Source organism: Bufo gargarizans, chromosome 10 (genome assembly GCF_014858855.1).
Source record: "Bufo gargarizans isolate SCDJY-AF-19 chromosome 10, ASM1485885v1, whole genome shotgun sequence".
NCBI classification, from domain to species: domain Eukaryota; kingdom Metazoa; phylum Chordata; class Amphibia; order Anura; family Bufonidae; genus Bufo; species Bufo gargarizans.
The window spans coordinates 41,671,382-41,683,356 of NC_058089.1; positions in this window are offsets into that span (position 1 = coordinate 41,671,382).

An 11,975-nucleotide genomic window follows, 5' to 3' on the forward strand; every position below is an offset into this window, starting at 1 on the left:
ACGCATCGAACAAAGGACCCATTCTGTTATCCACCCACTCCCCATCATAATAGGGACATTATAGATTCATCAGATTCCAATAAGCCTGTATCATGATAGTATGCACTGATATCATACCATATATGGTAATATCTCCTATTAAAAGGTACATCTGGGATTTGCATGAATGCACCACAATTAACACTATACCCACACTGACTGGACACTCAAGGGTGTTCAGCGTAGCCCCAGCTCAGAATGAACTAGTGTGTCAAATGACACAACATTCCTGCCCCTTAATTGCCCCATGAACACACAATATAGTGAAGGACACGCAGATAAAATGCAGGACAGCTTCGTCCGGCTTGCGCATGCGCATAAGTACACGTAGTTGCGCTCTCCGCCGCAGGTAAAATGCAGGACAGCTTTGTCCGTCTTGCGCATGCGCATAAGTACACGGCGCACGTTCGATTTGCGTGCTTGACACGCAAGTGGAACGCACGCACACCCCGACAAGGTCATGTGACCGGATCTCCCAGTAGGCAGTTGCGCCCTCCGCCGCTTCAAAAGGCGCTTAGCTAACGCGTGCACAGTGCATCCGGCGCCAATCCCCATCACACAGCATTCAAGGTAACTGATAGATCCTTAACAGAATGGGTCCTTTGTTCGATGCGTTGTTTATTCATGCATTCCCCTGATGATGTTACATGCTGAACTAAGTGTTTTGCTTGCATGCACGTGACAGGCTACCCAGCTATGGACACTGAACACTGAGTTTTTATATATTATTCCCATATGATGTCTTGACCTACCTAACGGATCATCCTTAAGCAGTGCCCATATATCAGTGCAAGAGTGTTCTAGGCTGGGAGTCAGCCGCAGGTGTGCAACTACAATACCAGAACGTACCATATGCATAAATTTATTCACCAACAACAGCATACTAAATTATATTGACCTTAATCACTATCGCTGATAGAGTTATGTTTACTTCTTTATGACAATGAACTGTCTATTGTTTTTAAACTAAATTTCCCTGTAAATATGTATTCATTTCCTCATGTTCATATGCGGATGTGTATGCATGTGCAGGCATATACATACTTATGTGTATATATGCACATACATGTAAAAACTTTCTAAGTAATTATTTTCTCATGTAATATGGAGACCAATGCGTTGATATCATATAGCTCATACAAATATGCATTATCTTTATAGATCTAAGACCACTGAGGAAGGCCGTGAAAGGCCGAAACGTCTGGTCGTTTTCTTCCATGCTTATAATTGTGAAATAGTGCACCGGAACTCTAATTATGTGACGAAAAAATGTGAAATTAAAATTTATTAGCAAACATGAAAAACTGTGTGCTGCAATCTCCTTACTATTACAGCTGCCTTGGCGACCTCTTGCTCCTCCTCTGCCTTGGCCTTGGGCTTCCACTTGTTCCCCTGTGACATTTGGGAATGCTCTCAGTAGCGCGTCTACCAACGTGCGCTTGTACTCGCGCATCTTCCTATCACGCTCCAGTGCAGGAAGTAAGGTGGGCACATTGTCTTTGTAGCGTGGATCCAGCAGGGTGGCAACCCAGTAGTCCGCACAGGTTAAAATGTGGGCAACTCTGCTGTCGTTGCGCAGGCACTGCAGCATGTAGTCGCTCATGTGTGCCAGGCTGCCCAGGGGTAAGGACAAGCTGTCCTCTGTGGGAGGCGTATCGTCATCGTCCTGCCTTTCCCCCCAGCCACGCACCAGTGATGGACCCGAGCTGCGTTGGGTGCCACCCCGCTGTGACCATGCTTCATCCTCATCCTCCTCCACCTCCTCCTCATCCTCGTCCTCCTCGTCCTCCAGTAGTGGGCCCTGGCTGGCCACATTTGTACCTGGCCTCTGCTGTTGCCAAAAACCTCCCTCTGAGTCACTTCGAAGAGACTGGCCTGAAAGTGCTAAAAATGACCCCTCTTCCTCCTCCTCCTCCTCCTCCTCCTGGGCCACCTCCTCTTCCATCATCGCCCTAAGTGTTTTCTCAAGGAGACATAGAAGTGGTATTGTAACGCTGATAACGGTGTCATCGCCACTGGCCATGTTGGTGGAGTACTCGAAACAGCGCAACAGGGCACACAGGTCTCGCATGGAGGCCCAGTCATTGGTGGTGAAGTGGTGCTGTTCTGTAGTGCGACTGACCCGTGCGTGCTGCAGCTGAAACTCCACTATGGCCTGCTGCTGCTCGCACAGTCTGTCCAGCATGTGCAAGGTGGAGTTCCACCTGGTGGGCACGTCGCATATGAGGCGGTGAGCGGGAAGGCCGAAGTTACGCTGTAGCGCAGACAGGCGAGCAGCAGGCAGGATGTGAACGCCGGAAGCGCGAACAGACGGCCCGCACTTTATGCAGCAGCTCTGACATGTCGGGGTAGTTGTGAATGAACTTCTGCACCACCAAATTCAGCACATGCGCCAAGCAAGGGATGTGCGTCAAATTGGCTAGTCCCAGAGCTGCAACGAGATTTCGCCCATTATCACACACCACCAGGCCGGGCTTGAGGCTCACCGGCAGCAACCACTCGTCGGTCTGTTGTTCAATACCCCGCCACAACTCCTGTGCGGTGTGGGGCCTGTCCCCCAAACATATGAGTTTCAGAATGGCCTGCTGACGTTTACCCCGGGCTGTGCTGAAGTTGGTGGTGAAGGTGTGTGGCTGACTGGATGAGCAGGTGGAAGAAGAGGAGGAGGAAGCCGAGAAGGAGGAGGTGGCAACAGGAGGCAAAGAATGTTGCCCTGCGATCCTTGGCGGCGGAAGGACGTGCGCCAAACAGCTCTCCGCCTGGGGCCCAGCTGCCACTACATTTACCCAGTGTGCAGTTAGGGAGATATAGCGTCCCTGGCCGTGCTTACTGGTCCACGTATCTGTGGTTAGGTGGACCTTGCTACAGATGGCGTTGCGCAGTGCACACTTGATTTTATCGGATACTTGGTTGTGCAGGGAAGGCACGGCTCTCTTGGAGAAGTAGTGCCGGCTGGGAACAACATACTGTGGGACAGCAAGCGACATGAGCTGTTTGAAGCTGTCTGTGTCCACCAGCCTAAATGACAGCATTTCATAGGCCAGTAGTTTAGAAATGCTGGCATTCAGGGCCAGGGATCGAGGGTGGCTAGGTGGGAATTTACGCTTTCTATCAAATGTTTGTGAGATGGAGAGCTGAACGCTGGCGTGTGACATGGTTGAGACGCTTGGTGACGGAGGTGGTGGTGGTGGTGTTGGTGGTACATCCCCTGTTTGCTGGGCGGCAGGTGCCAACGTTCCTCCAGAGGCGGAGGAAGAGGCCGAGGCGGCAGCAGCAGAATAGGCCGAGGCGGCAGCAGCAGAAGAGGTAGCAGGGGGAGCCTGAGTGACTTCCTTGGTTTTAAGGTGTTTACTCCACTGCAGTTCATGCTTTGCATGCAGGTGCCTGGTCATGCAGGTTGTGCTCAGGTTCAGAACGTTAATGCCTCGCTTCAGGCTCTGATGGCACAGCGTGCAAACCACTCGGGTCTTGTCGTCAGCACATTGTTTGAAGAAGTGCCATGCCAGGGAACTCCTTGAAGCTGCCTTTGGGGTGCTCGGTCCCAGATGGCGGCGGTCAGTAGCAGGCGGAGTCTCTTGGCGGCGGGTGTTCTGCTTTTGCCCACTGCTCCCTCTTTTGCTACGCTGTTGGCTCGGTCTCACCACTGCCTCTTCCTCCGAACTGTGAAAGTCAGTGGCACGACCTTCATTCCATGTGGGGTCTAGGACCTCATCGTCCCCTGCATCGTCTTCCACCCAGTCTTGATCCCTGACCTCCTGTTCAGTCTGCACACTGCAGAAAGACGCAGCAGTTGGCACCTGTGTTTCGTCATCATCAGAGACATGCTGAGGTGGTATTCCCATGTCCTCATCATCAGGAAACATAAGTGGTTGTGCGTCAGTGCATTCTATGTCTTTCACCGCTGGGGAAGGGCTAGGTGGATGCCCTTGGGAAACCCTGCCAGCGGAGTCTTCAAACAGCATAAGAGACTGCTGCATAACTTGAGGCTGAGACAGTTTCCCTGGTATGCATGGGGGTGATGTGACAGACTGATGGGGTTGGTTTTCAGGCGCCATCTGTGCGCTTTCTGCAGAAGACTGGGTGGGAGATAATGTGAACGTGCTGGATCCACTGTCGGCCACCCAATTGACTAATGCCTGTACCTGCTCAGGCCTTACCATCCTTAGAACGGCATTGGGCCCCACCATATATCGCTGTAAATTCTGGCGGCTACTGGGACCTGAGGTAGTTGGTACACTAGGACGTGTGGATGTGGCAGAACGGCCACGTCCTCTCCCAGCACCAGAGGGTCCACTAACACCACCACGACCATGTCCACGTCCGCGTCCCTTACTAGATGTTTTTCTCATTGTTATGGTTCACCACAACAACAAATATATTATTTGGCCCAATGTATTGTATTCAAATTCAGCGGGATATAAATTTGAGGCCTAGTATTTAGGCGCTGGGTGACCGGTATGGATTTAGTGACAGAATTAGACTTGGAAATGCACAGAAGCGTGTGTGTGAAGTTATTCTGAATGACCCTATGTGCACCTTGAATATTATATACCCTTTTAGGGATAGATTTCAAATAGCTCTGATATAGCAGAAACCACTAAATTATGAAATTGCTAAATTGGGAATTGTATTTCAACCCAGAACAAAAAATGTGCTTTGACGGACACTAAATAACTTTCCCAGCCACAACAGGACAGCGGTAACGAGAGATTTAGCAGGGATATAAATTTGAGGCCTAGTATTTAGGCGCTGGGTGACAGGTATGGGTTTAGTGACAGAATTAGACTTGGAAATACACAGTAGCGGGTGTGTGTGAAGTTATTCTGAATGACCCTATGTGCACCTTGAATATTATATACCCTTTTAGGGATAGATTTCAAATAGCTCTGATATAGCAGAAACCACTAAATTATGAAATTGCTAAATTGGGAATTGTATTTCAACCCAGAACAAGAAATGTGCTTGAACGGACACTAAATAACTTCGCCCAGCTAACAGCACTAGCGGTAACGAGAGATTTAGCAGGATATAAATTTGAGGCCTAGTATTTAGGCGCTGGGTGACAGGTATGGGTTTAGTGACAGAATTAGACTTGGAAATACACAGTAGCGGGTGTGTGTGAAGTTATTCTGAATGACCCAATGTGCACCTTGAATATTATATACCCTTTTAGGGATAGATTTCAAATAGCTCTGATATAGCAGAAACCACTAAATTATGAAATTGCTAAATTGGGAATTGTATTTCAACCCAGAACAAAAAATGTGCTTTGACGGACACTAAATAACTTGCCCAGCTACAACAGTACAGCGGTAACGAGAGATTTAGCAGGATATAAATTTGAGGCCTAGTATTTAGGCGCTGGGTGACAGGTATGGGTTTAGTGACAGAATTAGACTTGGAAATACACAGTAGCGGGTGTGTGTGAAGTTATTCTGAATGACCCAATGTGCACCTTGAATATTATATACCCTTTTAGGGATAGATTTCAAATAGCTCTGATATAGCAGAAACCACTAAATTATGAAATTGCTAAATTGGGAATTGTATTTCAACCCAGAACAAAAAATGTGCTTTGACGGACACTAAATATCTTGCCCAGCTACAACAGTACAGCGGTAACGAGAGATTTAGCAGGATATAAATTTGAGGCCTAGTATTTAGGCGCTGGGTGACAGGTATGGGTTTAGTGACAGAATTAGACTTGAAAATACACAGTAGCGGGTGTGTGTGAAGTTATTCTGAATGACCCAATGTGCACCTTGAATATTATATACCCTTTTAGGGATAGATTTCAAATAGCTCTGATATAGCAGAAACCACTAAATTATGAAATTGCTAAATTGGGAATTGTACTTCAACCCAGAACAAAAAATGTGCTTTGACGGACACTAAATATCTTTCCAAGCAACAACAGTACAGCGGTAACGAGAGATTTAGCAGGATATAAATTTGAGGCCTAGTATTTAGGCGCTGGGTGACAGGTATGGGTTTAGTGACAGAATTAGACTTGGAAATACACAGTAGCGGGTGTGTGTGAAGTTATTCTGAATGACCCAATGTGCACCTTGAATATTATATACCCTTTTAGGGATAGATTTCAAATAGCTCTGATATAGCAGAAACCACTAAATTATGAAATTGCTAAATTGGGAATTGTACTTCAACCCAGAACAAAAAATGTGCTTTGACGGACACTAAATAACTTTCCCAGCTACAACAGGACAGCGGTAACGAGAGATTTAGCAGGGATATAAATTTGAGGCCTAGTATTTAGGCGCTGGGTGACAGGTATGGGTTTAGTGACAGAATTAGACTTGGAAATACACAGTAGCGGGTGTGTGTGAAGTTATTCTGAATGACCCTATGTGCACCTTCAATATGATATACCCTTTTAGGGATAGATTTCAAATAGCTCTGATATAGCAGAAACCACTAAATTATGAAATTGCTAAATTGGGAATTGTATTTCAACCCAGAACAAAAAATGTGCTTTGACGGACACTAAATAACTTTCCCAGCTACAACAGGACAGCGGTAACGAGAGATTTAGCAGGATATAAATTTGAGGCCTAGTATTTAGGCGCTGGGTGACAGGTATGGGTTTAGTGACAGAATTAGACTTGAAAATACACAGTAGCGGGTGTGTGTGAAGTTATTCTGAATGACCCAATGTGCACCTTGAATATTATATACCCTTTTAGGGATAGATTTCAAATAGCTCTGATATAGCAGAAACCACTAAATTATGAAATTGCTAAATTGGGAATTGTACTTCAACCCAGAACAAAAAATGTGCTTTGACGGACACTAAATAACTTTCCCAGCTACAACAGGACAGCGGTAACGAGAGATTTAGCAGGATATAAATTTGAGGCCTAGTATTTAGGCGCTGGGTGACAGGTATGGGTTTAGTGACAGAATTAGACTTGAAAATACACAGTAGCGGGTGTGTGTGAAGTTATTCTGAATGACCCAATGTGCACCTTGAATATTATATACCCTTTTAGGGATAGATTTCAAATAGCTCTGATATAGCAGAAACCACTAAATTATGAAATTGCTAAATTGGGAATTGTACTTCAACCCAGAACAAAAAATGTGCTTTGACGGACACTAAATAACTTTCCCAGCTACAACAGGACAGCGGTAACGAGAGATTTAGCGGGATATAAATTTGAGGCCTAGTATTTAGGCGCTGGGTGACCGGTATGGATTTAGTGACAGAATTAGACTGGGATATGGCCAAAAAATAACCACACTATTGCTGGTTAAATGCACTTGGTGACGGGCGCAGCTTGCCCCTGATGTAGTATATGGCCAAAAAATGAACAGACTATTGCTGGTTAAATGCACTTGGTGTCACAGCTTGACCAACCACACTACTGAGGGTTAAATGCACTTGGTGACGGGCGCAGCTTGCCCCTGATGTAGTATATGGCCAAAAAATAAACAGACTATTGCTGGTTAAATGCACTTGGTGTGACAGCTTCACCCTGATGTAGGCTTTAGCCAGAAAACAACCACACCATTGAGGGTTAAATGCACTTGGTGACAGGCGCAGCTTGCCCCTGATTTTGTATATGGCCAAAAAATGAACAGACTATTGCTGGTTAAATGCACTTGGTGTGACAGCTTCACCCTGATGTAGGCTTTAGCCAAAAAACAACCACACCATTGAGGGTTAAATGCACTTGGTGACAGGCGCAGCTTGCCCCTGATTTTGTATATGGCCAAAAAATGAACAGACTATTGCTGGTTAAATGCACTTGGTGTGACAGCTTCACCCTGATGTAGGCTTTAGCCAAAAAACAACCACACCATTGAGGGTTAAATGCACTTGGTGACAGGCGCAGCTTGCCCCTGATTTTGTATATGGCCAAAAAATGAACAGACTATTGCTGGTTAAATGCACTTGGTGTGACAGCTTCACCCTGATGTAGGCTTTAGCCAAAAAACAACCACACCATTGAGGGTTAAATGCACTTGGTGACAGGCGCAGCTTGCCCCTGATTTTGTATATGGCCAAAAAATGAACAGACTATTGCTGGTTAAATGCACTTGGTGTGACAGCTTCACCCTGATGTAGGCTTTAGCCAAAAAACAACCACACCATTGAGGGTTAAATGCACTTGGTCGCAGCTTGTGCTGGCGCACCACAAGACACAAAATGGCCGCCGATCACCCCAGAAAAATGTGACTGACAAACGGTCTGGGCAGCCTAAAAACAGTGAGCAATTGAGGATCAGCAGCTCAATGATCCACAGCTGCAGATCGATCAGTTAATCAAGTCCTTTGGAGGAGTTAATCTGCCTAATCTCGCCCTACTGTCGCAGCCGCAACCTCTCCCTACGCTAATCAGAGCAGAGTGACGGGCGGCGCTATGTGACTCCAGCTTAAATAGAGGCTGGGTCACATGGTGCTCTGGCCAATCACAGCCATGCCAATAGTAGGCATGGCTGTGATGGCCTCTTGGGGCAAGTAGTATGACGCTTGTTGATTGGCTGCTTTGCAGCCTTTCAAAAAGCGCCAAGAAAGCGTCACAAAAGCGCCAAGAAAGCGACGAACACCGAACCCGAACCCGGACTTTTACGAAAATGTCCGGGTTCGGGTCCGTGTCACGGACACCCCAAAATTCGGTACGAACCCGAACTATACAGTTCGAGTTCGCTCATCCCTAGTCCTGGACATGGGCATGTGATGAATTGGGTTTGTGGACCAATATGACCGCAATTCATGCTTTTTTGTCAGGCCCATGTTGAGGAGAAGGCCCAGAAAAGTTTTAAATTCGGAAACTTGGAAGGGTTTCCACCGGAAAGACTGGGCATAAAAGCTTCCCGGGTTGGCGGCTAAAAAATTGAGTTGCATACCGGTTTGTTTCTGTAACGACTAAGTCAAAGATCTCTGCAGTAGAGAACAGCTAAAAAAAAAACTGTGCCGATCCGATCTGAGCTGTCTCAATCTCAACCTGAACTCCAGACTGGACAGTGAAAGGGGGAACTACTGGTGCAGCTGAAGATGGGGGCTGCCAATCAGGGTTTGCCAGCACCTCAGGGACTCTAGGGGCTCTACGGGCCTGTCTGTGCGGTGGCTGCGACAGGGGAACTACTGCACGTGCTACCGTACCAGCTTCAACTGCCCTTCTGGTGCTCGCCACTTCACCATGTTCTACAGCAGTGCTGGTACTAGGTCCAGGATGGGTTGCGCTGCTGGTGTATGCCTCACCACGTAATCCGACAGCGCCAGCCCGACTCTGCTGCCCTTGAAGCAGATCCTGCGCAACCTGTGGTCTAGCAACATGGTGCCGGGTACGCCTGGTAGTATCAGGGACATCAACCTCATCGTCCGAACTTTGGGTCAGACTGCCACTGCTTTCTACAGGTTCGTATTCTGACCCGCTGGATTCGTCAGATGAGGGTTCCCATTCCTCATCCGACTGGGTCAGAAGCCTGTAGGCCTCTTCAGAAGAATACCCCTTGTTTTCCATTTGGTCAACTAAATTTAGGGGGTATTCCCTGAGACTACCCAAGAAAAAAAGTAAGCCTGTCTTACAAATGGGAGGCTAGCAAAGTACAGGAGGCCGCTGCGGTTGATAAAAAATATCAAAACTGATTTGTTTTTATCGCCGCAGCGCTTGTGTAGTGATTGTGCAGTGATTAAAAAAAATAATTTTTGTCACTGCGGCGGGGCGGGCGTGGGTGAACGCACGTGTGGGCGACTGATCAGGCCTGATCGGGCAAACACTGCGTTTTGGGTGGAGGGCGAGCTAAGGTGACACTAATACTATTATAGATCTGACTGTGATCAGTTCTGATCACTTACAGATACTATAAAAGTACCAATGCTGATTAGCGATACGCTAATCAGCGAATCAGTGACTGCGGTGCGGTGGGCTGGGCGTTAACTGAAGCTAACTACCTACCAAAGGGGCCTAAACTAACCTAAACCTAACAGTCAATACTGGTGGGAAAAAAAAGTCACAGTTTACACTGATAACTTTTTTCCCTTTCACTAGTGATTGACAGGGGTGATCAAGGGGTTAATTGGGGTGATGGGGGGGTGATCTGGGGCTAAATGTGTTGTGCTTGGTGTGCTTGATGTACTCACAGTGATCTGTGCTCTCTGCCTGGACCAACTGACGAAAAGGAACCAGCAGAGAGCACAGAAGCCATTTAACACATTATATTTATAAATATAATGTGTTAAATGGCTTGTGATTCGATTTTTTAAAAGTCACCAATCTGCCAGTGCAGATCATTGGCTGGCAGGCTGGGGACGAACTTCTCCTGCGACTTTTCCCGGCCCGCACTGCGCATGTGCGGGACGGCTTTGCGCGAGATGACGCGCCAATGCGTCTACGAGGAACAACCCGACCGCCCGCAGGACGCATCCCTGCATTAGGCGGTCGGGAGGCGGTTAAAGTGGTGTCGGTTGTCTCTCTCTCTTTAAAGAGTATTTTAACCTAAAATGGTGTATTTGTTGGCAAGTTACCTAATTTGTTAGCAATACAGCACCACCGACCGACAAAGAGACAGTGCTATTGTCCAACATACTCACTAATGCCCATGTCTTTTCCTATAATTAATAGTGATATCAAGAAATGCAGGTAGTTAATTTACCTAGGAAACCATATAACATTAGAATACTCTCCTGCAAAACATTATTACTGGAGTAAAACATTAAGTACATATATGCTGTGTGAATCATTAATAAATTTGGTGCATGACATTTGCAACAACATAATATGTCTGACCCAAATCAACTTTTCTAAATGTACCCTAAAGTGTTCAAGATCAAAACACACAAATTATTGCTGGCGTAGCACATGACTTACTTGTACACCTTTGGGGGCATTTTTTTTTATTATTGCATTGTACTCATTTTGAGCTAAAAATATATTTTTGTATTTGTTCTTTATTACAAATATAGAACCCTTTTCTCTGTACAAAGCTCAGATACTCAAACAGAGGAATCTGAATTTTTTCTCCTTAGGCTACTTTCACACTTGCGGCAGGACGGATCCGGCAGGCTGGTCTCCCTGTCGGATCCGTCCTTCCGCTGTTTCACCGTATCGCCGGACCGCCGCTCCGTCCCTATTGACTATAATGGGGACGGGAGGCTGAGCTCCGGCGCAGCACGACGGTGCACGGCGAAAGCCACCGGACTAAAAAGTCCTGCATGTCCGACTTTTTAGTCCGGCGGCTTTCGCCGTGCACCGCCGTGCTGCGCCGGAGCTCAGCCCCCGTCCCCATTATACTCAATGGGGACAGAGCGGCGGTCCGGCGATACGACGAAACAGCGGAAGGACGGATCCGACAGGGAGACCAGCCTGCTGGATCCGTCCTGCCGCAAGTGTGAAAGTACCCTTATCTCTGCTCTCTGACATAAAAAATACTCATTATAGCTCAATTCTTATCTTACTGATAGGAGTTTCACGTAAATAAGTGTTTATGACCTCTTATTAAATTAGAGATAAGGTTTATTAGATGACTGGCACAAAGTGAAAGTAAAAAGTACATTCACGCAGATAGACAAACAGTTAACCCTTTGTGACAGAACGGTCAATATTTTTAATAAAGACCAATTGAAATTTTTTTTTTTGCCCAAAATAAGTAAAATGAAATTATTACAAAAATTGGCCTCCTAAGGCAAACCTTTAACTAGCTTAATATTTAAACATGAGGTTAAATAATCATATTGCCATGTTGACATAGTGGCCTTATTGACTCTTCTAGGACAAGATGCCACTTTTTAGAATCAAATGTGTCCAGTATTAGATAGATTTCTGGAGAATACTGACTGGGCTATAGCTTCCTGATTGCTGATACGACTGGTATTTTCAATATTTAATTAATTATGCATATACAGCATATACTTTTCATGCTTTGTACACATGAGCACACCTGAGGTCAAGCTTGAGGTGACATAAAAGTTAA